At 31.5% G+C, this 20,130-nt stretch overlaps 1 protein-coding gene across 1 annotated transcript in view; it reads right to left on the reverse strand.

Annotated features, from left to right (window-relative positions):
* LOC115891268 overlaps positions 1-20,130 on the reverse strand; it is a 293,032-nt gene that overhangs the window by 179,640 nt on the left and 93,262 nt on the right. Inside the window, exon 2 of the mRNA XM_030911708.1 lies at positions 15,682-15,713. The gene's annotated coding sequence lies outside the window, so the exon portion shown is untranslated. The remainder of the gene's footprint in view (positions 1-15,681; positions 15,714-20,130) is intronic.

The following is a 20,130-nucleotide window of genomic DNA, read 5'->3' on the forward strand; positions in this document are numbered from 1 at the left end:
TGGTTTGAAGCGGCAAGACAACAATATGTCAGCATAAGTACGAGATTTTGCTGTGAAGATCATTTTAACGTAAGTTCCTTAAGTTTTATTTTACAATTAATTTTATGTCTACTTTAGAAAAATGGTTTTTATTTACCTTTGTACCTGATGGCAAACCGTGACACTTTTGATAGGTGGCGTCAGAGATTGTATAAAAAACAAAAATAAAAAAAAATTATTAAAGTAAATTTGAAATTCTTAATATTGATTATTTTTTTTTAAAAAATGGTATGAAATTGAAGTAAAATAAAAAAATACGGGTATCATAAAATTGTATGAAGATTAAATATTTGCAATAAAAAAACTATGGTTAAACTCCGGATTGTATGATTTGTATTCTTTAATATGATGTTTTTTTATTATTTGTATATTTTTTGTGCTTTTGTTTGTGTTGTAAATGCTTTGTCGATGAAGCTATTTTGGCTTTTTGTACAATAAAGCGTTATTTATTATAATAATTTAAAATTACTCCGCCACATAGGTATATACATTTTTTACAATTTAAAATTAATTAAACAATACTCAAATTACAAGCAATTAGATGCATATGAGGGCTTTAAAATTAATAAATGTAAAGATAATATGAACAGAGATAATGGTCCAATTCCTTACAGTTCTCCCTTTCCCATTACCCTAGTCTCTGTAATTAATTGTTACGCTCGGTTGGTTTTGACTCGCTTGGCTAGTTTTGTCATGCTAGGTTATTGGCAATTGAGCGCCTATATAAATGCTCAATTTGTAGATATTAGTTTATTTTTATCATATGCTGATGATGCTATACATTGTTAGCGAAACGCGCGTCCATTGCAAAATGTAAAACGAAGATATATATTTTTTCATTTATATTTCGCACTACTAGATGTTCTGTTAATTATTCGTATTTTTCAAGGACTAATGGTGGTAGATAGTATACTCAGTATTGATACTAAAAGGATAGAAGAACTTCCATTGTTTCTCCAAGCGCAAAAATAGCTAAGGGGGAAGTCTATATTCCTTCTTATCTGCAGCACGGGATAAGAACAAAATTTCAAAGTGGCTTCCAAATTAAGTGACCGATCCAAGGAAGCAAGAGCTCGACGTATAACGCCAATCAAGCACTAATGTGATCCTAAATATATTTTCATAGATGCAAGAAATCCGTTCTGCTGAATCAGGGATGTATCCGGTACCACAGTACCGATCTTATAACCGATTTGGTTATTGTGCCAGTGAGCATATACCTCATGATACCGTATTAAAAATGTAAATAGAAAGTTCTTGCGCCTGTAACGTTAAGTAAATACGGTAACGTAATAAATACGATATCTTGAGGGATAAATTAGATTTCTCGGAATATATTGTAAATCTATCCGTTACCGTTATAACGTTATTGATCTAACTTAAGATTCTCATTGTTTATGTTCACATTTCCGGCATGTTCTTGTTTTCTTGTCCAACATTCTCTTTACTTATGAAAAACGGAAAAAGTACTGGAAGCTGCTATTCTTAGAGATATAAATGGAGCAGAAATAAGATGATATTTTACATATTTTAAATAATAGAGTAGACGCTATTGAATATCGGCCTGAGTTTTACTGACATTTTAATTTATATAATATACATGAGTCATCCATGAGTAAGATGCTTTACTTGAATTTTAGATATACTAAAAAAGAAGACTAGATTACTAGACTAAAACATACATCAAAATAAATTGTATTGCATGTTCCTGACAGTATTATACCGAATGATCGAAAAAAACTGCGCCCTGTTGGCTTGGAAATGAACATCGATTACATTCCCCATATTATTTTACATATAAAATGACAGCAATCTTCATTTCATAGACATCGCTAACGCAGTGTATTTTCGATCATACGGTACCTAGAGTAGGAGAACACAATCAACTTTGCACAAAAATCGACACTGAAATCGTTTTATACTGGTTTTTTGGATTTTCATAATATCATGAATCTATTTTTATGTACCGATTGAAATTGGTCTCCTGGTATCGATTGAAACCGCCAATTTAAACCGGTCTTCCGGTACCGGTACCAAAACCGGTATACCGGCCTTGTAAAAGATGATACCGATATCGGAATATTTCAAAAGTACCGGCCCTGGTACCGGTATAGCGGAAGACCGAACCTGCCTATAGCTGAATGACATCCAGTCGAGGTTCGTGGAAATACAACTACCTTAAGACGATAAACCTATTCTAGGGAATAGCGATAACGTGCGATTGAATTAAAGAAGACCTTATGAAAATCCATGCAAGAAAATAAACTAAATTTGAAAGCTATCAGCGTTCAGAAACCAGCGCCAATGAAAGGACAAAAAGAACAATAATCAATATAATATTCTAGGGTTCTCTCGAGTCCTGAACAGCAGATTTTGAGCAAAGACTCAATTTTGTCCTTGCTGCTCATACGTACACCTCAATATATATTTTTTTAACTAGATATAAAGTGTAATTATGGAGATTCTCAATAAAAGTCCTAGTATATTTTTATAGACTCACTTTAATGCCTTTAAAATAATAATAATAGCTCCCGTATATAGCGTTTAACGCCTTTGGAGTAGCAAGGTACGGCTTGCTATACTAGAGCCGTTCGGTATACAAGGAAGGTAATGTGGCTAGCACTACGCTTCAACCGCCTATTATTACCTCAGGATTGTGAATCCCAAGTACTCATTTAAGGCTGAGTCGACCTAGGTACCCAAACTATTTTTATTTTAAATAAAAATAGTCGGCTGATGAAATGCCGGGTGTGGGATTCGAACCTACACTACCTTGAGATTGGTAGAGAGCCTGCACCTCTACGCCACCGGGCACCTGCCTTTAAAATAATGCCTTTAAAATTTAACGAAACATGAATAGTCTAAATCTATAAAATACTCCTTTAATTTTATTTAAACAATATCATAAAAAACATATAACTCTCTAAAAGAAATTTTATCCGAAGTTTTTTAAAAATCAAATGTAAACAAAACTGATCTAATTTTAAGTTATTCAACTTTTACAAGTCAACAATTTTACTTTATAAAATTGTTTATCTTAAATATCTCATTTTTTACCATTGCTTTAAGCCATTATAATTGAGAACAAATCACCAACTAAAAATATTTCCTTCCTCTAATATTACTTTAAATTGAAGGCGGTGCACGGTGCGGTGGATGGCAATTCTAGGGGACAAAACCGTTTTGTTAGAAATAAGCCAAAGAATGTGTACTGATAAGAATAACTATTAGACATTCCAATTGATATAATAATAATAATAATAATTTATTTCCAGAAACAAAAATTACAAAATAATAATACTACATTGTAACTCCTACAGAGATAAATAAATTATCTGTGTGTAGGGCTGGATGTACCTATATAATAATCAACAAACTACTAATACACAACAACAATAATTAATACTAACCTAACCTAGTGTGCCAAACATGACTACAAATGATAACAGCGGGGTTGCTGTATTCACTTGTTATATGACTCATGAACCATAAAAACCACAAAAAAAAATTCTATAACATAATTATCCTTTAAATCAAACATTAATTCTAACCCAATTTTTTATTTTAGTTTTAATATTATGTTTTGATGCTGTTAGTGATTTTAACTCATTTGGTAACCTATTATATAATTTTATTGCTAAATTATAATTATTTTTATTGCTTACTCTTTTAATCATTTTGGGTAACGGTATACTTTTGTTTCTTGTTATACTTTCTGATTGTAAATATATTGTTTTAAGACTATTGTAGTGATAAATTAAAGATTCTAAAGAAAAAAGTTGTTCTAAATTAAGTGGTAAGTTTGTTGTAAATAAAGTGTTTTTACTGATCATTTTTATTAATTTTTTCTGTAGATTATTCACAACATTCAAGTTATTCATATAAGCACCTCCCCATGCTATAATTCCATAGCTTACAACACTATGGAAAAAAGCATAGTAAATTAACATTAGTGTTTTAGTGGTCATAATTTGTTTTAGTTTATAAAAAATTATTGTTAAGTATTTTGTTTTGCCTATAACATGATTTATGTGCTCAGCCCAGCTAAGTCTATAATCAAAAATTACGCCCAAATATTTATAACTATTTACACGTTTTAGGCACTTATTATTAATTTTTATTTCTACCCGGTCTGGCACACTATCACAGTAATTTCCAAAGGTGATAAAAACAGTTTTATCTATATTCAATGACAACTTATTCAATGCTAACAATCTTGAAATTTTCTCCAAATAAAGATTCATGTTTTTTATTGTTTCCTCCCAAGTTTTTGCTGCAGAAATAACTGCTGTGTCATCTGCATATGACATTATTGTATTTTTTGATAAAGACTCCAAGATGTCATTCACATAAATTATAAACAAAAGGGGTCCAAGTATTGTACCTTGTGGAACTCCTACTTTTACCTCTCGATAAGAACTTATAGTATGATTGACTTTAACTCTCTGTTTTCTGTTGTTTAGATAACTATTTAACAATCTATGTGCACTTCCCCTTATCCCATACTGATATAATTTATCTAATAGCAACCTGTGATTGACCGTGTCAAAAGCTTTAGCCAAATCTAGGAAAGCTACAATTATTGGGATTCCTTTATCCAGATTATTATAAACTATATTCGTTATGTTTGAAAATGCATCTCTAGTTCCCATATTCTTAAGAAAACCATATTGATTCTCTGAGATTATTTTGTTATTTATTATAAAGTTATATAACCTACTATGGATTATTTTTTCAAGAATTTTTGCAATGTTTGAAATTAAAGAGATGGGCCTATAATTATGTGTTTTATTTTTCTCATTTGCCTTATATATGGGAACTATTTCTGCACTTTTCAAGGAATCCGGCCAAAAAGAAAATTCAATGCATTTATTAAAAACATGCATTAATGGTTCTGCAATATTCTCAGACAACACTTTTAGTGTAGTAGCATGGATATTATCTACCCCACCCGATTTATTTTTTAAATTATTTATTATTGTTTTAATTTCGTCTGTGCTAGTTGGTTTAAGAAAAATAGTTTTTGGATTCATTGGTGGAAGATTTATTTTTTCATCTGAGAATTTTTGAATTTTTTTACTTAATATGTCACCGATCTCACTGAAATAACCATTCATAGCTTCAGCTATGTGTTCCGCGTTTGTTATTTTTGTATTATTGTCATCTATAATATGTTCTATTTTGTTATTTTCTTTTTTTCTTTTTCCTATTTTATTATTTATTATTTTCCAGAGATTTTTTGGATTATTACAATTTGCTTCAACCAGTTTTTTTTCATGTTTAACTTTAGCATCTTTTATAACTTTATCAAGTATTTTTATGTAAGTTTTATAATCTTTTTTTAGTTGTTCATTTTTTTTATCTAGTTTCCACAAGTTGTAAAGATGTTCTTTTTTATTGCATGATATTATTATTCCTTTTGTAATCCAATTTTTTCTAGGCAATTTTTTGCCATTTTTATTTGTTTTTTTACTTTCTTTTGATTTACATATACAATTTTGTATATTTTCAATTATTAAGTCAATGCTCACATTAGGATCTTCCAACAAAAAATTATTCCAATTTATTTTATTAGCTACATTTTTAAGTTTTTTATAATTTATTCTATTTGGGTTATAATTACTTTCTTTATTCATTAGAGTTGTATCTATATTAACAAATAGTGGATAATGATCTGTAAAAGTTTGAGTAATTTTAATTGCTTTATATGCTATTGTGTTTGTTTTAAAGAAAAAATTATCAATGCAGGTTCCTTCCTGATTACATTCTGCTGGCCTTGTTACTCCCTGGAAACAAGGCATATAGCCATCCTCCAGAAAGTTACTCAGATGTTCCTGGCTAACAGTATTGTGCTCCAACAGATCAATATTGAAATCTCCTATAACTAAACTTTTTAATATTTTTTTTATTATCCAAATACTTTTTTAAACTTATTAAGAATTCATTTTTTGGTATGTCATGTGATCTATAAAGTGCCGAGATTTCAATATTGTTATAATAATTACACAGGCCGACAAAAAAAAATTTTTTCGATGTAACACAAAGCTCAATAGGATATTGTGGTAGAATGAACCTATCTAATCACGAAAGTGGCAAAAAAAAAGTCGTAACACGTAAGGTTTTTTTGTTACATTAATAAAACATCATTCAATATTACAATATTCAATATATTAAGATAGCTATTCAAAACATGATTTAAGAACTTCTTAAGCCTATATACCGATTATATTTTATAGTTTACACTCCTCAAACATTACTTATACCTAAAAAGTACAAAAACAATCGAAACGAGATCAAAACATAAACAAAAACTTTTACTTTTTCCTTTTATGAGGGACCGCGTCTTCTCTCTTCAAAAACCAACAGTAATCACCCATCATGGCTGGATCCCATCGTCCTTGATAACGAATTTCCATTGTCCTTATGTCTTGATGGAATCTCTCACCTTGCTCATCACTGACAGCACCCATATTTTCAGGGAAAAATGACAAATGAGAATGGAGAAAGTGAATTTTTAAAGACATTCGGGCACCAAGCGATTTATAAGCATCTAAAAGCTCATTAACCAATTGTTCGTAGTTCGCATCCTTATTGTTTCCCAAAAATCCCCTCACTACACTAACAAATGAGGTCCATGCTCTGAGTTCCTGCCTGGTAAGCGTGTCTGTGAAATTTGTGTCGTCCAACAATTTCCTGATTTGTGGTCCAATAAAAATACCCTCTTTCAATTTGGCATCACTCAACTGGGGAAAGACTTGCCTTAGGTATTTAAATCCATCACCTTCTTTATTCATAGCTTTCACGAAGTTTTTCATGAGGCCAAGTTTGATATGAAGAGGAGGCAGGAGGACGTCTTTGGGGTCTACAAGAGGGATATACTTGACATTTTGGGAACCCGGTTGAAATTCACTTCTTTCTGGCCAAATTTTCTGTACATAATGATGATTTACTGCACGACTGTCCCACAAACAAAGAAAACAGCAATATTTTGTAAATCCTCCCTGAAGTCCCACTAAAATTCCTATAACTTTCAAGTCCCCACATATCTGCCATTTATACCTGTTGTAGTTGATTCTATCTAAAAGCATGCGCATATTTTCATAAGTTTCCTTCATTGTCACTGAATGGGCAACTGGTATAGAGGGTTTTAAATTTCCGTTATGCAATAACACAGCTTTTAGGCTATATTTCGACGAATCTATGAATAAGCGCCACTCACAGGGAGAATGTTCTATAGAAAGTTCCTGCATTAAGCCATCGATATCAGTACATGCACACAACGAATCCTCCATACTGTAGAATGCAGAGAACGGAGCATTTCTTTTTCTAAAAGTGGTGATTTTTGTTTCATTGGCTAACAGATTCCATTCCTTAAGCCGGGATCCAAGAAGTTCTGACTGCTGCTTTGATAACCCCAAGTCACGCACTAAGTCATTCAACTCGCTTTGAACAATCAAATGTGGCTTGTCGGAACCGCCCTCTGGGGTAAAGGTAGGATCAGTACACTGGTCTCCAGAGCTGTTTGATTCAATATCTTCCTTATCTTCCAAAACAATACCTTGCCAGTCTAAGGGCGCGATCGGCACTGGGAGATCTGCACCATGAAGAACAGGTCGTATGGCAGACGGCAAATTGGGATACTCGATCTTGTGCTTTTGTTTTTTGGAAAAACCTTCAGTTTTCGTCAGGCAAAAATAGCAATCGTCAAAATGGTTAGTTGGTTCTCGCCATACCATTGGAACCGCAAATGGCATTTTTTCCTCTTCCCTTTCATCCACTGCACAAGCGACACGCTACAAGTAACGCAGCACACATGAGGAGCCCACTGCTTGTCTTGATCTCCAACCAAAACTCCAAAATACTTGAAGTAGGCTTTCTTCACATTTTCAGAAAATGGTCTGGCTTGTGATTGCACCATAAATTCTCCACAAATGTAACAAAATCGATCAGGAGACACTTTACAACTGCGGCGCGTTTGACTTGACATTTTCGTACTATTTATCTACACGCATAGAACAACTCACGTCGAAAATCAACTGAAAACTGAACTCTCTTATGTTTTCACAATATATTATAGTGCACAAAATGCGTCCCTTTCAATCATCCCATCATAAAATTTACCTGTATGTAAACGAATCTACCTAGACTTAATACCTGACATCTATAAAATTGACTACCTGCAAAAAAGAGGCGTAATTAGGCAACTGAAAAGTGGTACGTGTAGGAGCTTCAGGAGTATTTTTTCTGTTATTAGAAGCATATTTTTATGAAGAAATTCTGCAACTGACTCGTGTTACAAAAATCATGTCGGCCTGTGTTATTAGTCTTAATATTTATATTCATAAGATTCAGCCCATCAATACATTCAATTTTTGGAGCACTTTCTATGTTATCCCTTACATATATAACAACACCATCAGATTTGTTTATCTTACTCTGATTATAATATATTTTATATTATTTTATGCTAAATTGTTCATATTTTACAAGATTCCATGTTTCAACACAAACAATAATGATAGGTTTAATTTTTAAACTTGCAATAGTCAATTCTAGTTTATTAAAATTGGCATTCAAACTTCTCACATTAACATAAAAAATTAAGTTTTTACCTATATTACCATTATTAAATGTGATAAAATCATCATACTCAGTTTCTTTTTCTACAATATCATCGCCTAAACCATTTTGATCCATTGGGTTCCACAATTTTGAGGGTATCTATCTTTCCCAAGAATCGGGGAAATAGAGGCTTGATAGTATAGTCAGTGGTATCCATTACCTTTTTAATCTTATTTTTTAATATCACACACATTTCACTGTCCATTGTTACATGCTCACAGTTGTATTTTGTGCCAAATGTTTTATTGCTATAGCTGCAATTTGCACAACACGTTGGTTTTGTCCCATCACAATTTCTGGATAAATGAGGCCCCGCACATTTTAATATAAATACACATTTTAATAAAAAAATACACATTTTAATATAAATATAAAAATGCAACAATTATTTTTTGATCGCATCTCTGAATTTCGATAGATTTTTATCAACTAAATTTAGTCGTTTTCTGGTCAGCAAGGTCTTATACATTTTATTCCAGAACCAAATTATGTGGCAGTAAGTATGTACTTTTATACTGTACGTATATTATTCGTTAAAATCCTTCACGCCCTTTGTTCTGCAGATATCAAACTTTTTTCAAATCTTTCTTTTTCAAAAACATCACTTTTTTTCAAATATCGATATATTCAATGATGTAGATCTTTTAAGTTATACATTTTTCCATTATACATGACAGAAAAATAGTGCACGGAACTTAAAAAAGTTCGTAAGTTCCTATTACATATGCCCGAAAATGCTTTCTTAGGAAGTTACAGCGAAGTTGAAAGGGTTGATAAAAATGGATATATTTTTTAAGGAGAGTGATAAATGACTTCTAGAAATTTGGTATTCTTACACACATTTTAATGCCAAAGCGAATGACGATAGTGTAAGACTTCCCTAACAGTTCTGAAAGAGTAAAGTTATTTACTCTATCCTAATGGAAAGAACCGTTTCAGACGTATTAAGGTTTTTTATACTATCGCCATTTTCCTTGGCATTAAAACGTACAAGAATACCAAAATTCAAAGAAAATGTTCATTACTGCTCTTAAAAATAAACCATTATATAATTTTTACTTATCCTTTCAAAGCCTGTCACTTTACTCAAATTACTACAATAAAATGACCGATCGACTTAAGGTGTGTCTAAATCGTGTTTTATATACTAGTCATCCGATCTCAACCGACCTCTACCCAATATGAATGACCACTAATGACCAATGCATCTAAACACTTTTTTTACCCTCCTGCTTTCGGACAGTAACATTGCTAAGTTTTCAGATATTGTACATTCAAACGATCATACGTTCAACCGGTGTCTTTTGACGTTGCTTATTCCAAGACGCGACATTTAGTGATATACAGTGGTGCAAAACGATCAGAACTAACAGCACAAACGATAAAATCTGACGTAACGTGAATAAAGTGCCTAGTGTTATAGCGTTATATATTATAATTAAAGGTTCATCAGTGCGGATGGATTTAAACTCCAAAATAACGTTGTGGCAGATTAAGATCGGTTAAGATTAATCATTAGTTACACGCCGATATAATTCTGCAAGCTACCTCTATAAACAACATTGGAAAAGATAACGGGGTTATAGATGCAGTTAAAAAACATACAAAATTTAATTAATACAATTTAGATAGGTATACGTAAAATATATACAACGAAATTTATTACATTATCTTAATTCATCCAGCAGCGGTGGCTGGTAGAATTTTGATGAACTATATCTCTGGTTCTGGGTATAGGGGGGAATCACACAAAATTTTAGTGGTTAACCGCGGCAGTGATAGCGAATTTTTAAGCTCAATGTGAAAATTTTAAAAAATCGAAACATAATTTTCGTGGCATGTCCCGTCAGAAAAGTAAAGACTAAAAAACAGATAGAAATATGTTGTTTATGTGAACAATCTTGTACATTTCGGTCCATATGTCTGAAAATGGATGGCGCGTGCTACAGCTACTTACACTTCCTTTTTTACAATCAATTTTCGTTTTTTATTTTTTTTTGATTTGACTGAAGCTATTTCGGTTATAAAGAATTTTTTAAAGGTACACAGGATGTCCCACAATTAGTGCGACAAACTGAAGGGGTTGTAGAGGGCATCAAAACAAGGCATTTGAGTATAGGAACCCATGTCCGGAAATATTCCGTTTTGGCAGGAGGTGGAGTTTTTCCATTTTTCCAATTTCAAGTTGCATTATTTATTCAAAACATTTACAAAAACTGCTCAAAGTGCCGTCCATTCTGTTGAAGAGACAAATGCACACGCCTGGACGGCACTTTGAGCAGTTTTTGTAAATGTTTTGAATAAATAATGCAACTTGAAATTTACGTTTCACTCCACCTCCTGCCAAAACGGCACATTTCCGGACATAGGTTCGTATGCTCAAATGACTTGGTTATGCCCTCTACAACCCCTTTCAGTTTGTCGCACTAATCGTGGGACACCCTGTATAATTATAATTTTAGATGTTCATAAAAAATTAAGCACTAGTTGATTAAAACAAGTATTCATTAATATTGTAAATTATAATTATTTATTCTCTCATAATATATGCCTATTTAATTTTTTGATTATGTAATGGACATTTTGTTTACTGACTTGTTTCATCGAGCTGCTTGAATCCATTTTGGCTTTTGAGCAAATCGGTGTGAGAAATTATTGTGAAGTTATAAAAAGTTGTTTGGGAAGAGTTGAATTATCCGGGAAAGTTAAGTTGTTGAATGTTATTGCAGTATAGATTGCAATAACATTGTATAGACAGAGCGTTATACAGTTTTACAACGAAACAGTATTACAAAAAACGAAACACCGTTACATCCATACATAGCATATAAATATAAATAGTTAATAACTGCACTATTTAAAAACTAAAATACCTACTTAAATATTATGAGAATGCCACGATTTTAATATTATTTCAATGCGATTAACATCGAAACTGCGTGAAATACAGAGCCGAACATTTCTGATTTCCGCCATATCGAGCGCGGCGCACACTGGTCGCAATCGCTACTTTACGATGCAAAAAATGTTCGATATTAGTAAGACGAAAATTTTAACCTAGTTTATATTGAATATACCATAAAATGACAAGATAAATCTAAAAATACAAATAAAAATGTTAGCCTTCATGTTTCAACCCCTTAGAAGGGGTGAATGTTACCCTGAGAATATTAAATGAAAAGAGGTGCAAGATGCACATCATTTTGAAGGTCTCATCGAGTACTTTACAATTCTAAAATCTTACTTCCTATTATCGTCAAAAAAATGGTGACATACTGTAAAAAAAATGACATGACAGGCTACTAGGAACATAATCTGGAAGGCTAAAGTACTCGATCAGATTTTTAAAATGATGTGCTTCTTGTCCCCATTCCCAATTAAGATTTTAACGATAACATATACCCCCACGCTTCCAGGGAAGTGAGACACAAGGGTTAAAAATTAATAAGTTTTTCTCTTGCAAATATAATTATTGAAAAAACCTAGAGATAACAGAAAGAGAATACTAGATTAACAAAATTTGGTTTGTTCATCTGGATCAAAAACTATGTTGTCATTTAACCAATCTGAATTATTTGTTTCGAATCGACTTAGAATTCTATAAGACTCTTTCCCACTTTTATTGCAGTTTCCTAGTGAAACTATTTGCTGTGCGCTTCACTACAAGATACTTTTGGTTTGGTTGTTGTCTCTTTGTCTTCGGGTATACCAAGTCGGCGAATAGCATATGAAAGGACCGCCGAATTTTTTTATTTAAGACCACTTTTCCGTCGCCAAACTTCATAAAGCTCCCTTCTTGTCAACGACATATCTATTAGATAAATGTGTGTTACTCCGAACCGTGCACCTAGTAGCAGTTAATTATATAAGAAAATGTCTTACCAAAAAGCCTTCTAAATCTTGAAAAAAAATTGTATCGAACACGACCGGACAAGGTATGGTTTACCTTTGCGAAACCTGAAGAAAAGAAATATAATTTTTGTTTTAATCACCAGTTTAGTTTTGTTGAAAAAATAATAGACAAAAAATTATTTGCTCACCAAAATTTGGTCCTAACTATTACAAATTCCCAGCAAAACAACATAAATCACAAACACGTTGATTCACGTTTGCAGACGTTACTAGATTGCAGTCAATATTAATGATTAAATATTATTTCAATTTTTCGTGTATGACTTCATACAATTACTACCTGTTATCTAATTAATAAAATACAATAAAGACAGCAATTTCGCAAAAAAATATGTCACCTGCGCCATCTTTAGACCTTCCTTTTTCGCATTTCATAGGTCACAGCCAACTACGCATCTTTAGGGTTTCCTAATATTTGCACTGTAAAGTAGCGATTTCGACCAGTGTGCGGCGGTCGGAATTTTTAAAATCAACTGAAATTCACCAAGCCTATAGAAAAAAAAATATTGTCAATATAAACAAAGTGACTGAAATTACAGCGTTTTATATATTTTCTTAACGTTCTGCCTAAATAAAAAAATAATAATTTAATGTATTTTTACAGCGGTTATGATTTTTTGACAATATTCAATCAATCAAGTTTTTCGAAAAAATGTGACAGAAATTGTAAAAAAATAAAAATTAAATTAACTTTTCATTTTAAAATTGCGTTGGTGATGCACGTGTAAGCGCAAAAATTAAAAGAAATAGCAATTTTTTTATAAAACACGTCATTTTCGTAAAATAGTGATAACTTTAGAATAAATTAACGGAATCAGTTACATGAAAACATGTTCCTGCTTTACATTTTAAAGACTTTTCTTGTGTAGGTATGAACTTAACCTACTAGATACTGTAATTTAGAAATCAATACCGTACCGAGAAAACACTAAAATAAACAAAAACGAAAAAACCAACCAAACCAAAGCAATCAAAACACACTATAAGCTAAAACGCGCCTGTTACGAATTACAATTGCTGAGTGCTTTTCAAATCTGGTTATATTTTATCAATAAAAATGAAAATGGTACACTTCCTTAAGAAGTTTTTTTGTGTTTTTTGCATGTTTAGAAAAATTTCTAGAATGAAAAATAGAAATGTGTTTTCATGCAACTGGTTTAAGCAATTACAACAAAATTTAAGTTAAAAAACTGAAAATGATGCATTTCCGCGGAAAAAATTTTCATGACTATCTATTTGGAAAGGTTTCCAATACTAAATAAACTAATATTTCTTATATAACTGATGTCAGCTAAATGAAAGTTGGGCCAAACATGGTATACCTAACTGCAATAAACTCTAAGCATGGGTTGAAAATGTCTAAGTTAATATGTAATTTTGCATGTGACGAATTAATAAATATAATTTGTTATGTTAATGTATCTGAAATTGGTCAATGTAAACTAGAAAATAAGTCATTAATATCGATTTTTAATATAAAAAAAATACTTATTACTATAAATAGAACTGTGTAATTTTTTCAAATTAGTTTTGTCGTTACAATGTCAAGTACAAACCAAATATTATCAAATTATATTTATATATTATTATAATTATATTATAATTAAATATTCCCCCTAATGTTAGAAGAGACATTTTATGCCGATATGTCAGGATCGCTATCTGGTATATTTCGATAGCTTCTAAACGTTTTTTATTTTTTCTATTGAAATTCGAGAACGTTGCAGGTTTTAAATCAAATAAAGGGTGGCGGTTTCGAATACCAAAGAAGAATAAAAAGAGATTTTGGGTTAAAGGTTGATTTTTGAGTATAAAGCAGAAACGCAATAAAAATAAATAAAATGCTCGATGTATATTAACAAAAGAATTTACATCGTTTTCTATTAAACTCATATTTATATGTCTACCTGGTGTCTGAATATCCATATCCATGGGATTACTCCAATTATACATATAAAAAACTTGAAGTTAGGTGTTTTTGGTTTGGTTTGATTTCAGCTTAGCACTCATCTATTTAATAATTTGACACACCTCTAAATTTATCTGTAAGTGGTATTGTCTTTTTACTTTTATATTGAACGCTGTATAATTTATGAGAAATATGAAATCTAAATAAAGGTTCCTTCACAATTGTCCAGACTTCAATTTAGACAAAATTGAGTTTATATAAAATTGGGAAAAAAATATGTAAAATATAATTCCAGTAAACCAATTTGATGTAGGCCCATTTCGTGCATGACATCGACCCATAATGTTTTTAAATAACATTAATAATTAAACAATTAAAATATAACAATCTTAGGTCGATAATCAAACGCATTATCCTGTAACCATATATTTTATTATTTTAATATATTTTTTTATAAAAATTCATAGTATGCTATAATATACCGGGTGCGTCTCAAAAGTGGCTCACTCCTATAACTTTTTTATTTTTTCAGATAAAACAACGAGATTTGGTATGTCAGTATATGACATAAATTAGGATTGATTGACATATTCAATTGTTTTCGGTCACTTCCGGTTTCACCAGAAATATCTACAACTTCTGATTTTTAAATGGTACCTTCGGTATTTTTTTACTTTATTCGATAGAAAATGACACGAATAGAACGACATATCATATGTTTAACTTTTGACATTTTCGCATTTGGTTTATTTGAAATTATAACATGCAGTTCATAACGACAAATTCACTTGAAATACCAAGTGTGTGGCATCAAATTATTCGTAAAAAAATGCCTTTCCCAAAATATGCTAATGAGCCACCCTCGTTTCATTTGAAAAAAATTGAGATATGATTAAAAATACAATTTGGGCATCTTTTAACCGGCCAGGATAAGACAGTAAAAATATTAGACGATCAAATCTATTTTTCCAAAACTCCTCAATCCAATCAATCAATTTTTCCAAGACTTCAAGTCAATCAATCCTAATTTATGTTATATACTAACATACCAAATCTCGTTTTTTTTATCTGAAAAAATAAAAAGTTATAGAGGTGAGCCACTTTTGAGACGCACCCGGTATAAGTACATACATACATATGTGTAATATAATTACCTTAAAATAATTATTAGTAACTTGAAATTCAATTAAATTACTTACTCAGTGGGATAAAGGTGACAAGATCTGAGTTCCTGGAAAATAAAAAATATATCACTAAATAAAGTTAAAGAAATTTTCATTATCAAAATACATAAATAATCTATATAAAATATTGAAATTAGTATAAATTAATATCGAGAGAAATTACAAAGGATCGCTCACACAAGACTAAAAAAATAGGTTATATAAGGTAAGCCTGTAAAAATACTTTTAATATTCAAATAGAAATATCAATTATTTTTCATAAAAGCAAGAGTGTGAGATAGAAAAACAGAGTTTAAATTCTTAAAAAATAATCCTAAATAATTCAGATGGTATACTAAGGGCTGGCAAAGGTTAGTCTTGGGTCGAGATTTCCGTATGTAAGAAGAGTCCAATGCGTTTATAATGTACTGAACAAAGAGAGGACAGTAAACACGTTGCCAAACGTGTTTACTGTCGATATCTAACGATATCCTTATAATTCCATTTCAGATGCTCAGAAACATGTTTAATGATTTTATCTAGTTATCTCTTGAAAAGAAGTCTTTTAAAAATAAGCGGTTTGCGATCGTGATTTTACTTTACTTGATAGGGAAAGGCGTACCGGCAACGACGCAACAACACACACAGCACACCGTCGCATTTCTCTCACTCCGACTTAATAAGATCCCTATGCGATTTACTTCCACACATGTAAATGCCGACCCAAAAGTAACAATTGCCAGCACGGTATGAATGTATTTTATGGCAAATACAAGCGGGTAGATGTGCTGTCAAGAATTGCAGTAAAATGTAGTGTTGCAGTTTTAGGTAAAGTGATAAAACGACTAATTGATCTGCTATCTACCGGAGTACCGTTTTCTAATGTTAGGTAAGTTTTTTACTTTTAATATGAATTTTCACTTATAATATCACAAGAGCTTAAATTATTTTCGGTAATTTTTTTGAGGGCACGAATATTTTGAAAATTATCCCGAGTCGAAGACGAGGGATAATTTTCCTAAAATATTCGTGCCCGAAAGAAAATTTCCAGGAATAATTTAAGCTTGCGTGGTATTCGGTAAGAAAATTCCACACCTAAATTTGAAAAAAAAAATATTAATCCAACATGACATTTTAAAATAATTTCAATTTGTTAAGTTGGCCAAGGTATTGATGTTTTTGCCATATTATGTGTTTTGTCATTTTTGTTTGCGATTCTGTCATTAAGCTATTACTAGTTTTAAAACGTCTGTACGTAGAGTAAGAAGTGTATAGCGAAATGTCGCGATTTGGAAAAGTAAACCAACAAGTCATTAAAGAAGAAATTGAAAATATAAAACCAGATAACACCCGAAAATCAAAATCAAGTGTATGGAAACAGTTTGTTGAATTTTGTGATGAAAAGTCGTATAATATTCATGAGTGTATGAGTGTAGTACAGCTGGCTACTATACTGGAGGACTACGCATTTAATATGAAAAAGAAAAATTTTGAAGATTATAAGGAAAGTGTGGTCAAAGTGATGTGGAACTCTACTGCTAAGCAGTTGCAAGAAATTTATTACGAAAAATATAAAATAAAATTTAATCCGTTTTCTGATGTGGAATTTGTGACCGCCAGAGCTGCACGCGATGCTAAGCGCAAAATACTACAGAGAGATTCAGCAAAAAGAAAAGTGAGTGCTTCAGCCTTAACCAGTGACGAATACAAAAAAATTATTGAAATGTGGGATGAAAATACTCCAGATGGGTTGCAGCGTAAATTTTTTCACATAGTTTCACATGAGCTGGCATGGAGAGGAGGGGAAGGACATTCTGCTTGTATCCAATACTTCAAAGAAGAAACTGATAATTTCGGAAACCCAAAAGGTCGGATAGAATATAATCCAATTTTCTCTAAAACCACACAAGGTGGTTCTAAAAAACTGTCGGATAGTAAATGGTTGATTAGAAATTTCGAAAATCCACAAATGTGTCCGGTTCGCTTGTTTAGAAAGTTGATGGAAAAAAGGGGAAATCTTATTCAAACCGACAGACTATTCTTAACACCAAACCCATACTGGAATCAACCCAATTCGAAAGGATGGTACAAGAATAGCCCAGTTGGTAAGAACATTGTATCTTCATGGTTTAAATCAGCAGCTTCAGATATAGGAATTGACACTAAAAAAGTTAAAATAACCAATCATTCTGCAAGAGCAACAGCTGTTTCGAATTTGGCCAAGAAAGGAGTTGGTGAACAACAGCTCATTAAAATTACTGGACATAGTAATAGTCAGTCGATCAAACCTTACTTACAGTTGGACGCTGAACATCATCAACAGATGATTGAATCCATGAGGAGCATTTCATCAAGTACTAGCCAGTTCAATCATGATCAGAGCACAATGCAAAATAAAACAGAAAATACCCAGATTCAAACCACCAATTCAAGCCAGCCTACAAACATTTACAATAATTGTGTTTTTAATATTAATAAAACCTATAATTACTAAATGTGTTTCGTTATTATTTTGCTATATTAGTCGATATCATTAAAGATTTGGCATTGAAGATAATTCAACATGAAATAAATTCTAAAAAAATCATATAGATATATCCATCATATTTCGTTAAATAGAAAAATACCAGCTTTAGTTAAATAAAGGCGGCAGAACTATATTTTTTAGAACATGGCAATTTCGAAGAAATTCATATGTAGGTATATCTAACATATTTCCTTAAATAAAAAATATTACCAACCTTAGTTACATCAAATGCTAAAACTCAAATGGGTAATATTTCAATATATAGACATTGTAGTTCATTCACATTATGATTGTAGATCTTATGTTTACCTTTTCAACTGTCAAAAAATTTCCGGAAATTTTTTCAGTTGCCATGGTAACTAGTCAACATTAAAGCATGTTATTGGTTGAAAAGTAGAGGTGTGAAATTTTCAGTTTTAAATCTAATCGATGTGTTAACACTGAGAGTCGAACAAGTTGAGATTCGTGTAATCTGGTATAATTGCTTGGTATTCGCGGCTAATTATTATTCATTGCTGCCGGTGGCTCTCAAAATGTTACATTTTTAAAAATTTCTAAAGTTAAATAACTAGGTTATTTTCAATTTACTTTAAAAGTGGTAAAGAAAAAATATGTTTCTGTTGACCAGGTTAAATAAAAAAAATAAAATACTTGCACTTCTTTCTGGGACACCCTGAATATTCGAATAGAAATAATGAAGTTAAAAGTTTTCTTAATATATTTTATCTATTTATTCGATCCAATGTAACCGTATCTTCCGAAGTGATTTATTATAATTAGAAAATTCGGTTAAAGCTTAACATTAAATATTAAGTTATCTTGGGTAAACAATAAACTTTAATAAGGTAATGAATATATTAAAATATAAAGCTGTTTAATTCGCAACCGAGAATACTTGTTACGAACATATTTTCATAAAAAATGCATTATTTTTTTCAGAATATTATATTGTCCTGTTATGAGATAAAATTATTTGCTAATATTTAATTTTTAATGAATATTAACTTAAAATTGTTCTATTAAAATTAATTAATGTTGATTCCGAATCGTAGCGACTCAGTACTGACTTAGGAAATGTACCTATATATAAATTTACTCAAGGGTTCATGAGCTATTCTACATCAAATTGCGTAAATATGCAGTGTTTCAATAGATATTCCCTTTTTTTTTGGATTTTAGACTCGTGTCTTCGGCCAACAGTTTTCAGATGGTTATCCTCCTAATCGCTCACCTTGTCTTGCGTCGTGTAACTTCGTAAATAAAAATAACCAGAAAAACACCAGAACACCTTATCACTGAGTGCGCCGAGACGACGACCTTTCGTGCCATGAACTTTGGTACGTCTGATGTCGAGGATGGAGAGCTCGCCTCTGTGGAGCCGTCTCAGATACTGGCTTTTGTTAAAGCCCTGAGACTGTATGATGAGCATGATTGAGTTATAACTCGTTATAACTCAAGAAAGGAGAACACACAATAGATCTATAAGGTCGCGGTGATTAACTCCCCTCCTAAACATTCTACAATGGTTCTACAACTTCGTAAATCGAGCCGAGACCAGAGTGAAGATGTAGTTGTCGATTAGTCGTTAGCCGATCAAATGAAAACATATATGGATTAGGCCATGTATTAACAGTTTTATACTTATAAATTTTGACAAAAAAAACATTATTATAACTTGTAGGTACGCAGTGTATATACGAAATTACCTTTTTTAACTAGGTTTATCAAACGTTCGGGATTTCCGGGAATATACCTGGTTTAGTCCTACCGGGTCTCGAAAAAGCATTATACTATCTTGGAAAGCGTCAATCAAATTATACAATCAATTGTTATAAAGTTCACAAAGAAAAAAATTACACTTTATGCTTAATCCACTCAAGTACAAAAAACGCAACGCAAATTTTTTTGGCCAAGTTTAAAATATTTTTTTTATTTTTAGCCCTATTTCCTTGATTTTT

Source organism: Sitophilus oryzae, unplaced genomic scaffold (assembly GCF_002938485.1).
Source record: "Sitophilus oryzae breed Bouriz unplaced genomic scaffold, Soryzae_2.0 scaffold_980_pilon_pilon, whole genome shotgun sequence".
NCBI classification, from domain to species: domain Eukaryota; kingdom Metazoa; phylum Arthropoda; class Insecta; order Coleoptera; family Curculionidae; genus Sitophilus; species Sitophilus oryzae.